At 42.2% G+C, this 13,332-nt stretch overlaps 1 pseudogene; it reads left to right on the top strand.

Moving 5' to 3' along the window:
• The first annotated feature begins 3,047 nt into the window (after window positions 1-3,047).
• On the top strand, window positions 3,048-11,274 carry LOC139337286 (uncharacterized; annotated as a pseudogene).
• Window positions 11,275-13,332: the final 2,058 nt, after the last annotated feature.

The raw sequence follows: 13,332 nt of genomic DNA, 5'->3' as shown, positions 1-13,332 counted from the left end.
AATTGTGGTCTGTATTAGGCTTTTATTAGCATTACTTTGCTAAAACGTGAGATGCCGTCATACATACTGTATATGTAGTCATTATATCTTAATATTCACTTTCCTCTTAATCAGAGTTGTCAAAGTTGATGTCAGTTAAAAACACAGCATGACTCAATAATGAACAACTGAAAATGTGTCTCAACAGGACAAGCACTTTTGAATCTCCCATATTTCCATGTACCAATCTGAGTTGTGAAACATTTGAATCAAAATGTGAGTTTTCCTTGACTTTTGATTTTGATTGTCATCATTAACATCAAGAGTGGGATGAATTCTAAGCATATTGGTGACACCCCCTGACTTTTCCTCTAACAACGTCATCAGGTTAAAATTGATTTATTCCATTACTTTGATCTATGATATAATAGGTGCCATGCAGTCCTGACGAAACAGTTTAATTGTGTGTTGGGGTGATAAACTCATAAAAATAGTACAATAATAAAAGTCTACTACAACATTGAAGATCAAATTAAGTACGAACGTACGTACGTACATACATAATGATAGTCATTGCCAGTAATAATGATAAGATATGACATATCAGTATGATAATAAAACACTAAATCAAACAGTGGACATGAGCTCATCCAATGTATGACACTGTTGTTACATGCAGTTTAAGTGAGCTGCTCTTAATTTTAAAGACACCTGTTTGATTCATAATAAATAGAATAAATAACACAGAAATGTAAGATGGTCATAATAGTCATAATAGCTTAGGTGAGATGTCCAGTGCCAGTTTAACTCATGCATGGTGGCAAGTGTTGAGATCATCACACGGTTGATATCTTTTGAGACAGATGTGCAACTTGAATGTCCATACTTCTTCTTCGAACATTTATTTGACAAAATAACCCTAGAGTAAGATTTGAAATGAAAACTGTGATTAACGGCTCTGAAAAGTCACTGGACCTTAAGTTAAGATTAATTGGTCAAACTACTTTCTCCTCCTCTCCCCTGTGCTCAGAAACTCACTGTGTTCTGTGGCATTTCAGTCACTGCTGTTAACAGTTAAAAATGGACTAGTTGGTACACACAGTGAGACTGGAATGTGCAAACTTAAGAAAGCCAAGGTCACCATTATATGCCTACACTGACGTGAGATTGATTGTGGGACCATAAAACTTTATACAGTATTGACTCAGGTCTTGGTGGGTGTGTGGCTATTCTCCTTGAATTGCATTATTTAGTGTTATTTGGATTAATAAGTAACTCTTCTGATGTAATTGTTTCAATACTGTCTTTACCTTTCATCAATGATTGCTTCATCTGGTCTCTTGAACACACAGACGGGCCTATAAATTCTCACGCTCTCCTCCTGCATTCCCGCACACTCTCTCCGAGGTAAAACTGGCAAAGCAACACATTTCATGCATGGCAGCACAATCTGAAAATGTGATTTTAAGACATCTCTTTTGTCTTTTTCAGCAGGTTTTGTGTCGTGGATGTGGTCGAAAATGGAGGTCTCTGGGGGTCTGTTGTTCCTCCTAATTTTTCCAATTTTTATGGGAAGCACTTCAGGTAAGCCATCTGTTATCATTGTCATCTTGGGTTAGACATTTTGACACATGACACGCAAATCAAATCTGTTGGCACCAACAACACTGGATTGCTTTTTAGAAAGTGCTTTACAACACAGCTCTCTGGTGGAAGGGCTACCGTGCGAGGTGCCTCCTGCTAATCAAGAGTGATAACCATTCATGCACACTCACAAGCCGATGGCACAGAATTGGCATTAATTTGATGTTCAGCATCTTGCCCAATGATTCTTTGACATGCAGACATGTAGGGGCCAGGGATCGAACCACCGATCTGATTAGTGGATGAACGCTCTCCCTTCTGAGCCCCACTGGGATGGATTACACAGATAACATCCACATAAATATGAACTTATTGACTTAAATTTCCTCAGTGATTCCCTCAAATGTAATTTCTCCAGAAGCAGATTTGAGATAAAGCATTTTATTTGGCACTACCAGTGTTGCATATTCATTGGGCTATAACATCCTCACCATACTTGCACATGATTTCACATTTCTAATATAAAACCAATCATAGATTCACAGAAATTTTCAGTGAAATAAAATAAATTTCTGCGAGCCTGGACAATGCTTTGTTCAATGCCTTTGTAACAATAATTCATCTTGAGACAGCTGCAGTATTAGGAGACTACATAAAAACTCACATTTCAGTTTCTGTTTTAATTATGTCCTGGAAAATACATAAAAATTACGCAAATATAAGCTTTTAACTAGAAACCATTTTGCAATGGGTTTACACTGGCCACGGTGCCCATCAACATGTTGACCCATGACCCATGTAGTCACTACCACAATATTACATAAGTACTCAATACTCATGGGTTGGACCACACACATCAATGACTTTCAATTTCAATCGCAATTACACACCTGTAAAGTCTGTGACCCTATTTCATGGACAAAACCATACCACAGACATACAGACATGTAAAGACCTGTCAAAGTCCTGACCAGTGGCTTATGGTAAATAGTGGTAATGTCTTGGAAAGGTAGATATCTATCAATAATTTGGAAATATGCAATAGCTTGGAAATGCTCCTATAATTTGCAAAACCCTGCATCAGACTATCTTCTATGCTTCACACAGGGACACAGGTCACCAGTTGTGGTTCTTGTCATGATGAAGCCACCTGCCAGGAGTCACAAGAAAGAGGCGACTCTTTCATCAACCACAAATTCTACTGTGTCTGTAAAGATGGCTTTGTAGGAAATGGCCTCACCTGTTATAACACAAAACTCTGCAGTGACGCTTCTTGCTGTAGCCAAGGTTATCACTGGTCACCAGAAAGCGGCTGTGTGGACACTGACGAGTGCTCCCTCCCAGACTCACCCTGCACACCATCTCTGGTTTGCCGAAACACCCCAGGCTCCTTTGAATGCCTGGAGCCTTCCTCTAGTGTTAGATTAGAGCCCTCTGCCCGATCTGTTCAGTTCGCCTGTGGACAAACTGTGTGTCCTTCAGGCATGGACTGCATCAGGGTTAATGGCAGTCTGGACTGTGCTGACCCCTGTAAGTACTACACTGTACTGGATGATGACTGGCGTTCAACGAATAACACATCAACTCAGATCTTACACTGTGACCGTTATACTAACTGGCAAGGCTGGTATAGGATGTTTCTTGGGCAAACCAGTGCTCATATTCCAGAGTGGTGTGTAGGTAATAATAGGTGTGGAACCAGTGCTCCTCTTTGGATGACAGAGCCTCATCCCACACAGCCAGGTGACATTGTACGTCGTGCTGTGTGTAGTACCTGGGCAGGTAGCTGCTGTTACTTTGAACCACACAACATCCATGTCAAGTTCTGCTATGGCAACTACTACGTCTACAAACTTGAGAGGACTCCCGCATGTGACCTCGCATACTGTGCAGGTATTTTTTGATTTTGATTTGATTTGTTTTTTTAATTTAGCTTCCCAGCCCCACTTACAAGCTTAACAGGGTAGTGTAAGATGCTGGAATGACCTGGACTTTTAAAGCTAACTTTTCCAGGCCTTAAAAAAAAAGAAAGAAGGAAAAAATGTACTGAGCAGGTATATATGGGAGCTTTGTATGTATGTATGTGTTAAAATCAGAGTACATCACAAACATCAGCAGTTTCAGTCCAGGCTATTATGGAATCTTTGTCATCCTAAAGCTGTGAACAGTTGTTTAAATTTAGACACGTCAGGCCAGACGGTGTGTGTGCGCGTGCGTGCGTGCGTGCGTGCGTGCGTGCGTGTGTGTGTGCATGTGCGTGTGTTTGAAAGCAGCAGTGGACTGTGGGCCGACACATGATGAGTTGGCCAAAAAAAAAAAAACCTTCCTCGTTTCGACAGTTTGTTTTGGTTAAGTTTTATTCCAACACAAATGAGTATAAAAACTTAAAGTTTAATACGCATGTCAACTGGTTATGCGAGATGTCTGATTTTTGTGCGTGTGTTGTATTGTGTATTTCCAAATTCTTGTGTTATTGGTGTTTACAGAAGGGCCATTTTGTGTGTGTGTGTGTGAGAGAGAGAGAGAGAGAGAGAGAGAGAGAGAGAGAGAGAGAGAGAGAGAGAGAAATCAAATGAACAATCAAACTGTTTCTTTATTAAAATCTAAAATTAATTCATTTATACATTTATTAATATGCCATACCATATGTCTGTATGCTCTTTAACAAAGACAAAGTATTTCAGCATGAAAGCATTTGTTTTTAATGTGTGACAGCGTCCTGTATCATAACTACATCTCTGACGTTTGTAACAAACCAAACCGTGTGAAAATCGGGTAAAAATTATAGGAGTTAGGAAGCGTCAGTCAATGAGTCGTCTACGTATATTATGTCTATGGTAAATGCTGCCTGGAGCTGTTAACTTATTGGTTGCGCTTTGAAAGGTCAGCGGCAAACAAGGTCAAAGTTCAAGTAATTTGAACTTTGAGCGCAGTGGTAAGCGGCAGATCCGAGCGGTGCGCCACGCTGAGGGTAGCGGTGCCGCTTAGTTGGGCGCCAGCGCTCTCTCCATAGGGAAACAATGGGACAGCCAGCGCAAAGCGTTTTTACCGCTGATCATGTGTAGGGGCCTTTAGTCGGGCGCCAGCACTCTCTCCATAGGAAGACAATGGGACAGCCGGCGCAAAGCGTTTTTACTGCTGATCATGTGTAGGGGCCTTTACACTGTAACAACAATATCAACATTTAACTGTCTTAAACTAGGGTAGAAGGTATTTTATTGTGCAGTATCTCATTGTTTTTCATTGTAAACAGAGTCAGACCCCGAATTTTCTTCAACCACACCTTATCCAAGACCAGGAAACTCTACTGCTGACATGATCGACACCCCCACACCAAATGTGAATGACACGCCATCACCTCCCTACTTCACAACCATCGCTTATCCAAGACCAGGAAACTCTACTGCTGACATGATCGACACCCCCACACCAAATGTGAATGACACGCCATCACCTCCCTACTTCACCACCATCGCTTATCCAAGACCAGGAAACTCTACTGCTGACACGATCAGCATCCCCACACCAAATGTGAATGACACGCCATCACCTCCCTACTTCACCACCATCACTCCCAATACAACAGTGAATGACAGCGCAGCAGTTGAGGGCCAGGTCCGACTGGCCAATGGAGGAAACGGCTCTTGCTCAGGTAGAGTAGAGATCTTCCACCATGGACAGTGGGGGACGGTGTGTGATGATTACTGGGACATGAGTGATGCTCAGGTGGTGTGTAGACAGATGGGCTGTGGCGCTGCTCGTTATGCACTACAGTATGCAGCTTTTGGACAGGGCAGTGGACCCATTTGGTTGGACGATGTCTGGTGTTATGGCAATGAAACATCGATAACAGACTGCAGACATCGAGGCCTCGGGATCCACGACTGTGGTCACAATGAAGATGCCAGTGTTGTATGTGGAGGTAAAATGTTTACATATATTTAAAATACACTCTAATTTTTAGTGCTCACATTTAACTAGAAAATGCTTTCATCAGTAAATTTCAATATTTGCCACACACAATCAATGATAATGTAATCAGTGATATCACTAATAAAGAAGAGAGGGGGCTTTTCTCATTAATGCTGGTGGCAGTGCAGGCTGCAGTTGTCTGGTGACTTCATAGAGATTTTGCTTTCACGTCAACCAGACTTCAACAGCACAGCTTTGCCACCCACACCATCACCTCCCTACTTCACCACCATCACTCCCAATACAACAGTGAATGACAGCGCAGCAGTTGATGGCCAGGTCCGACTGGCCAATGGAGGAAACGGCTCTTGTTCTGGTAGAATAGAGATCTTCCACTATGGACAGTGGGGGACGGTGTGTGACGATGGGTGGGACCTGATTGATGCTCAGGTGGTGTGTAGACAGCTGGGTTGTGGCAGGGCCCTGTCGGCACCAACGTCTGGACGGTTTGGACAGGGCAGGGGGCCCATCTGGATGGATGATGTCAGGTGCACAGGCAGCGAATCAAAGCTCAGTGAGTGCAGACACCGAGGGCTTGGATCTCATGACTGCAGTCACCAAGAAGATGCTGGTGTCGTCTGTGAAGGTAAATACAAATTTGTACAGTCAAAGTCAATGAAGTCTCACTGTGTAACATACTGTCTATGGTGCAACATTGAGCTGAGAGGATTGTTGTCACCACTTACTGGAAAAATGTGAAATGAAATGTGTCATCTTTAAGCAGAAAGCTGCTGTATGTAGCTCCTCAAAACATCCTCATCTTCATGAAGTCCATCTTTCATTTGTGTGTCATATTAACAGTATTATGATGCTTGTTTTGTGTCAGCTGGTTCACCAATGAGGCTGGTCAACTCTGGTGACCGCTGCTCTGGCAGAGTGGAGGTGTACCATCATGGGCTGTGGGGGACAGTGTGTGACGATGGGTGGGACATGAATGATGCCAACGTGGTGTGTAGACAGATGGGCTGTGGCGCTGCTCGTTATGCACTACAGTATGCAGCTTTTGGACAGGGCAGTGGACCCATCTGGTTGGACGAGGTCAGTTGTTACGGCAATGAACCATCGTTAACAGACTGCAGACATCAAGGCCTCGGGGTCCACAACTGTGGTCACAATGAAGATGCCAGTGTTGTATGTGGAGGTAAAATGTTTACATATATTTAAAATACACTCTAATTTTTAGTGCTCACATTTAACTAGAAAATGCTTTCATCAGTAAATTTCAATATTTGCCACACACAATCAATGATAATGTAATCAGTGATATCACTAATAAAGAAGAGAGGGGGCTTTTCTCATTAATGCTGGTGGCAGTGCAGGCTGCAGTTGTCTGGTGACTTCATAGAGATTTTGCTTTCACGTCAACCAGACTTCAACAGCACAGCTTTGCCACCCACACCATCACCTCCCTACTTCACCACCATCACTCCCAATACAACAGTGAATGACAGCGCAGCAGTTGATGGCCAGGTCCGACTGGCCAATGGAGGAAACGGCTCTTGTTCTGGTAGAATAGAGATCTTCCACTATGGACAGTGGGGGACGGTGTGTGACGATGGGTGGGACCTGATTGATGCTCAGGTGGTGTGTAAACAGCTGGGTTGTGGCAGGGCCCTGTCGGCACCAACGTCTGGACGGTTTGGACAGGGCAGGGGGCCCATCTGGATGGATGATGTCAGGTGCACAGGCAGCGAATCAAAGCTCAGTGAGTGCAGACACCGAGGGCTTGGATCTCATGACTGCAGTCACCAAGAAGATGCTGGTGTCGTCTGTGAAGGTAAATACAAATTTGTACAGTCAAAGTCAATGAAGTCTCACTGTGTAACATACTGTCTATGGTGCAACATTGAGCTGAGAGGATTGTTGTCACCACTTACTGGAAAAATGTGAAATGAAATGTGTCATCTTTAAGTAGAAAGCTGCTGTATGTAGCTCCTCAAAACATCCTCATCTTCATGAAGTCCATCTTTCATTTGTGTGTCATATTAACAGTATTATGATGCTTGTTTTGTGTCAGCTGGTTCACCAATGAGGCTGGTCAACTCTGGTGACCGCTGCTCTGGCAGAGTGGAGGTGTACCATCATGGGCTGTGGGGGACAGTGTGTGACGATGGGTGGGACATGAATGATGCCAACGTGGTGTGTAGACAGATGGGCTGTGGCGCTGCTCGTTATGCACTACAGTATGCAGCTTTTGGACAGGGCAGTGGACCCATCTGGTTGGACGATGTCAGTTGTTACGGCAATGAACCATCGTTAACAGACTGCAGACATCAAGGCCTCGGGGTCCACAACTGTGGTCACAATGAAGATGCCAGTGTTGTATGTGAATGTAGGTGTCCTTTTCTATTTAATAATGTTTTGAGATAACATAGTAAAATTACATGCATACTGAGGTGAGGGTTTATGGAGGTTCTCACTGTGGTATTTTCATCTCTCACACTTTTATTCTGTGACCTTGTATCTTTTTCCTTAGCACACCGCCCTCCACTCCAACCGTCTTACTTTCTTTGTGGCCGTGATAAAATCCAGGTAGGGCTCCATTCGAGTGACTTCGCTGCCTCTGGTTTGAACCCATTTTCTGGCAACCTAGCAGTCCTTAACTGCTCTTGGACCAGAGTGAATAATGGTGTCGTGTGGTACGAAGTGGACGTCGTGGAAGGTGCCTGTGGAAACACACTGAGGGTAATTACTGTTTTTGTTTGTTTGTTTGTTTTTTTGCTGTAATTACAAGTATGTCTATCGAAATAATTTTGCCTTGTCCTGTTGTTCTCTTTACTTTAAACAATCTACCTCTGTGCCCCCTTTTTTAAGCTGTGGACGCATTGAATCTTCACCAGCTCTGCACATCTCCAATGTATTACATTACTATCTTTTGTCTTATTTATGGTTCCATTCAAGGTATCATAGTGCTACTGCTGTGGTTATCTATAAATTCCATATTAGCATTAGCTGCAAATCAGTTCAACATGAAGATGTTACAGCAAATTAATATTTAATTGTATTTCCATACTTTTTCTTGCACACATCTTGTGATGCACTTAAACACATAATAAGGGATATAAGGTGGGGTCAGCAAGTGCATTCACCCATGTCACCCAGACAGGGCATAATTCAGGCCCAGCTCGTGTTCAACAAGCATGTTGGTCCATGTGTCGCCCCCTCTTCTCTGCAGCATCAGTGATGCTCTCTTCCAGTGCAGTCCTGTGATGGCAAGGAGCTTGAAAGCCCTGTAGGGACTGGCTGGCAAAGTCTCTGCAGCCAGTCCTGATTAGTATACATGTACACAGTCAGGTGAGGTCACAGAATAATCAAGTTTCTGTGACCTTTCCACACTTCTTTGATCAGGACCATTTGACCAGTGTTTAGACTACCCTTTGGATGGAGCAAGCAGTGTATGAAGGTTCTGGCTAGCATGGGGTGGCTCCTGACTGGCACCTCCTGCGTCTCCCCTGATGATGATCCTGTGCACCACTCGCTCAACCCTCAAGCATCTTGTTTTGGCCTGGTGGATCTTCAGGCCACATGTTTTTTTTTACTAATCTCATACACAAATTGCACATAATATTTAGACTGTAACCAACCAGGCTATTGGTCCACAAACGGGAAATCTCTTTTCACTTACTCTTCTTGCAGGGATGTTGGATCAGGAGGAACTGGCAGGGACTATTCATTATCCTACAGTGTCTTAAATCCAGGACAGGACATGGCAGTTTCTCTAACCAATTGGTCATGCTGCTGCTCATAGCACATCCTCGCAAGCTGATGTAATCGTTTGGCTGATTGATAATTTTACCGTCCTCTGTCTTTCAGACCAACAGCACACATGCCATCTACTCCAATAGTTTATTTATCTACCCAACGAATGCATCCTTTGTTGTTCCTGTGAGTCTTCCCTTCTCCTGTGCATATCCCCTGGACACAGACGTTAGCCTGAATTCACCTATCAGACCCCAGCCGTAAGTAGCCTTTCATTGACTGTTCGAATGTAACTGGTTGTAAAATGATGAAGTGCCTATGTCTACAATTAAAATTTAAGGTAAACCTATTTAAAAGTGGTGTAGTTTATGTCTTGATTTGAACAGTTCATTTGCTGTCTGTGTCTTTTTGGATATTACCACTAAGAGTCACCAAAGTCACTTTCACATCCTCACACTGAACAGCATGTTGTAAGACACAAAATGGTAACACTGGCTATTATGGTTTAGCATTATTTATTCAGGAATCAAGATCTCTTTTGAAGGAGAAATGTTATAAAAATTACATGAGTCAGTCACACAAAGTAATCATCACACACAAGCAAACTATTTCAAACAATCGCACACTTTATGAAAAAAAAATCTCTCACCAGATAAAAGCTAACCTAACAGGTATTACTATCTTTAATTTTTGTTCGTTTTGCAGATGATAAGAAGTTGATTTGAGTCATTGTTATCAACTTTGACCTTAACAAAAGGTGTTAAATGATGTGCTGAATCCAGTGGCACTTTGGCAAATGCCATCCAATGGTTTGGAGTTAGTGGCAGCAGCATAGTGGATGTGTCTTCCATAATCCAGTATACATAATTTGGTGGACTGTGTGATGTTTTGCCTGTTTTAAAGGGGGAAGCGAGCCCTGTTTCAGTATAAGAACTGAATTTGATCTCAGAATTTTTGAGCAAAGTGATCAAGTTGTTAAACAATCTGCTATCCAAACAAATTCCCACCCACTCACAATGTTGTACTGTAAAGTTGATTGTGCCATTCTAGTTAGCAGTTTGTGCCCTTATTGTGGTTTAAAGAACAGAGCATGGTGCACCACAACAGCACAAGAACTCCCGAAACCTCAGGCACCGCAGCGAGGATGTATCTGTAAAGCTAAAAGAACATTTTTATCTTGTTGCCCAAAGGAATATGACCATAACAAGATGGAGAGAACTTACATACAATACAATTTTATCTTTTTAACAGGCAGTACGGTGGCATTTCAGGCACCGGTTCCAAAGTCAGAGCCTACATGAGGCTGTACCGCAGTGCCGATTACAATGCACCTTATCCACCAGGCCCAGTCACCCTGCCATTGGGCACACCGCTCTTCGTGAAAGTCGATGTGGACAAGAGAGATCCAGTCTTTGCGCTTGTTCTGGAAGCCTGCTACGCCACTCCCTCATCCAACCCTCATGATTTCGATCAGCACTTTTTCATTCAGAACAAGTAGGTGCCCCTCTTGACCCTCAGCAGGTGGTTTGTGCAGTAGTGTGGAAATGGCAAAAAGTTAAATGCATAGTGATGACCCTCCTCAATGTCTTTGCCAGGTGTGCCACTGACCGCAGACAGGTGTCAGTGATTGAGAGCGGCAGGTCCCTCCAGGCTCGTTTCTCTGCCCTGTTCTTCCTGCAGCGTGGGAACAACATTTACCTTCATTGTGACCTCAGCCTGTGTGACCGAAGGGTCTCCCGCTGTGTTCCAGTAAGTCACACATTTACTTATTCAATAGCATCGTCAATCCATAATCTATGCAATTTAGACACTGAGTTTTGATGGTTCCTCTTTTTCCCCACCCTCTCCCACCACATAGTCGTGCAGAAACAGGATGCATCGCTCTGTTTCTAGCTCTACGCCTCTGAAAACCCTCAGCATTGGACCAATCAATTGTGAGTATGAATTGCAATGTGGTTTCAGGGCTGATGTCTCAACATAATGGACTATATGGACTATTACCTCTCTTTTTCATTTTCAGGGAAAAAGTCACCTGAGTGAGCTGGCAACATACAGTCCATCCATACATTTTCTATACCCGACCATCCCTTTTCGGGGAGCCTATCCCAGCTGTCAACAGGCGAGAGGCGGGGTACACCCTGAACCAGTCGCAACATACAGTAATAATACAAATTCCATATTGTATTATTTTGCTCCAAAATTCATGACGCATAAAATTATAAAAATTTAATAAATAACTCTAACCACTCTTTGTATCATTTGTCATTTGTCAAGATCTGGCTATTCTATCGCCCACGAGTTGATCCAGAATGCAGACATTTCCAAAATATCATAGTGTATAAAGTACATTAATTTCCTCATAATATGACCTATTTCAAAAACTAGAAGAAAAAAGACGAAAATATATCTACATTGGATGAAAAAGGATGAATACATAATACATTATGACACATTACAAAAGTTAGAGGAGGTGAAAACTATTTACAGAGTAGATATTAAATACACCCATCTTATTAAGGAACAGGAGGAAAAGGGGGTTTTGCCAGGAGGGTTTTATTGGCTCAACTTTACCTACATGCAAGGTCACCAGCAGGCACAGAGAAGCAATGTACGTCAGACATACAAGCACAAGTTGCAAAAAAAGACTCTTTCAGCCCATGTGGCTCCAAGGAGCTGAGAGTATGATAATGGGTTAGGAGTGACTCTCTCAGACCCTCTGAATTTAAGGGAGGAGGCAGAACTGTGGCTTCTTTCCTCGGAGTGCCTGGCAGTAGCACATGTTGTCATTACTTATGACTGTGTTATGTTCAGCTGTTCTCAGCTTCAGATTACCCTTTGTTTTACATAGGTTCAGATGACATGTTAGATGATGACATAGATGACGTGTGTAGACATACAATTAATAAACTCTCAAAGTTTATACTTTTTACCCGTGCGAAGGAGGCAAAACTCATTAGTACCATAAGAGTTAGAGCAATGTGGACAGCTACTGCCTGTATAGTTTCCATCCTCGTGGCTGATGTTAATTAAGTCCCTTGTATTCTTTCCCCTTTATAACAAACACTTGACAAAGATGTAGAGATACTCTACAAAAAAAAGGGTCACTTTTTAGTAAATGCCAGTGCTATTTGATAATGTTCTTAACCTTTCTGGAAATACTATTATAGTATAAATCTCAGTGTAGAGTAATGCAGTTATAAAAACCTCTGGAGGCCTAAACATAAAACACAAAACTACACCATCAATACATTTCTTAAAGAACAAAAAGTTCCAAAACAGGATTATTGTTGAAAATGTATCTTTCTCCCACAGAACAATAAATAAATGAGCATAATTATGAGCAAAGCCCATGCTTGTCCCTTCAGTCCGCAAATAGTTCTTATTCAACATAACACAATGAGAACTCAAAATAAATTCAGTAACAATCATTAAAAATTCCACTTTTTTCATTTCTAAAAAATATTGCATGGCCTCAAGACGACTTTAAAGTGGAATGTTTGTATGTAAATTTTCCATGTCAATAGTTAACAAAAATGAGCCCATGAAAACGGGTCTCTCCTACATTAGATAGTGAAGTTCTTACAGTATTTTTAACTAAGTGATCAACAAACTTACTCACTGGTTTGGATAAACTGCTGTTCCCTGAAACAGTAAGTCTCCCTGGTGGACTGACAAGTCAACAGGATGAAGGAGTGACAGGAAGTTCTGTCTCTGTCAATGATAAACTGTTCACTCGGGTTGTTACACAGCCTGTCGGCCTTTGTAACATAATCAGTGGTATTGAACAGCTTTTCTTTTTAAAGATATTTGTTAAAGTGCAATAGCATAGATTATTCTTTAGATCTAGAAACAGATTTTCTATGTTATAGTGTAAAATATGCCGCTGATATGATCAAATGTAAAAACAAACAGAAACCATGACACATTGCTTTGGTACAGACTGAAATTGATTTTACTATTTGATGAAATGCCATTAAATTTGGCACCATGGTGGACAAAGGGTGAATCTGAATGACTTCAGCGAGCCCCAGACTTTAACTGTGGCGCCACCATGAGGTTGACTTTTGAGCTTCATTGTGAAATATCTCAACTTTTGGC

This window comes from Chaetodon trifascialis, chromosome 2 (genome assembly GCF_039877785.1).
Source record: "Chaetodon trifascialis isolate fChaTrf1 chromosome 2, fChaTrf1.hap1, whole genome shotgun sequence".
NCBI lineage: Eukaryota > Metazoa > Chordata > Actinopteri > Chaetodontiformes > Chaetodontidae > Chaetodon > Chaetodon trifascialis.
Note: the sequence above shows the minus strand (reverse complement) of the source record. Positions and strands in the feature narration are given on the sequence as shown.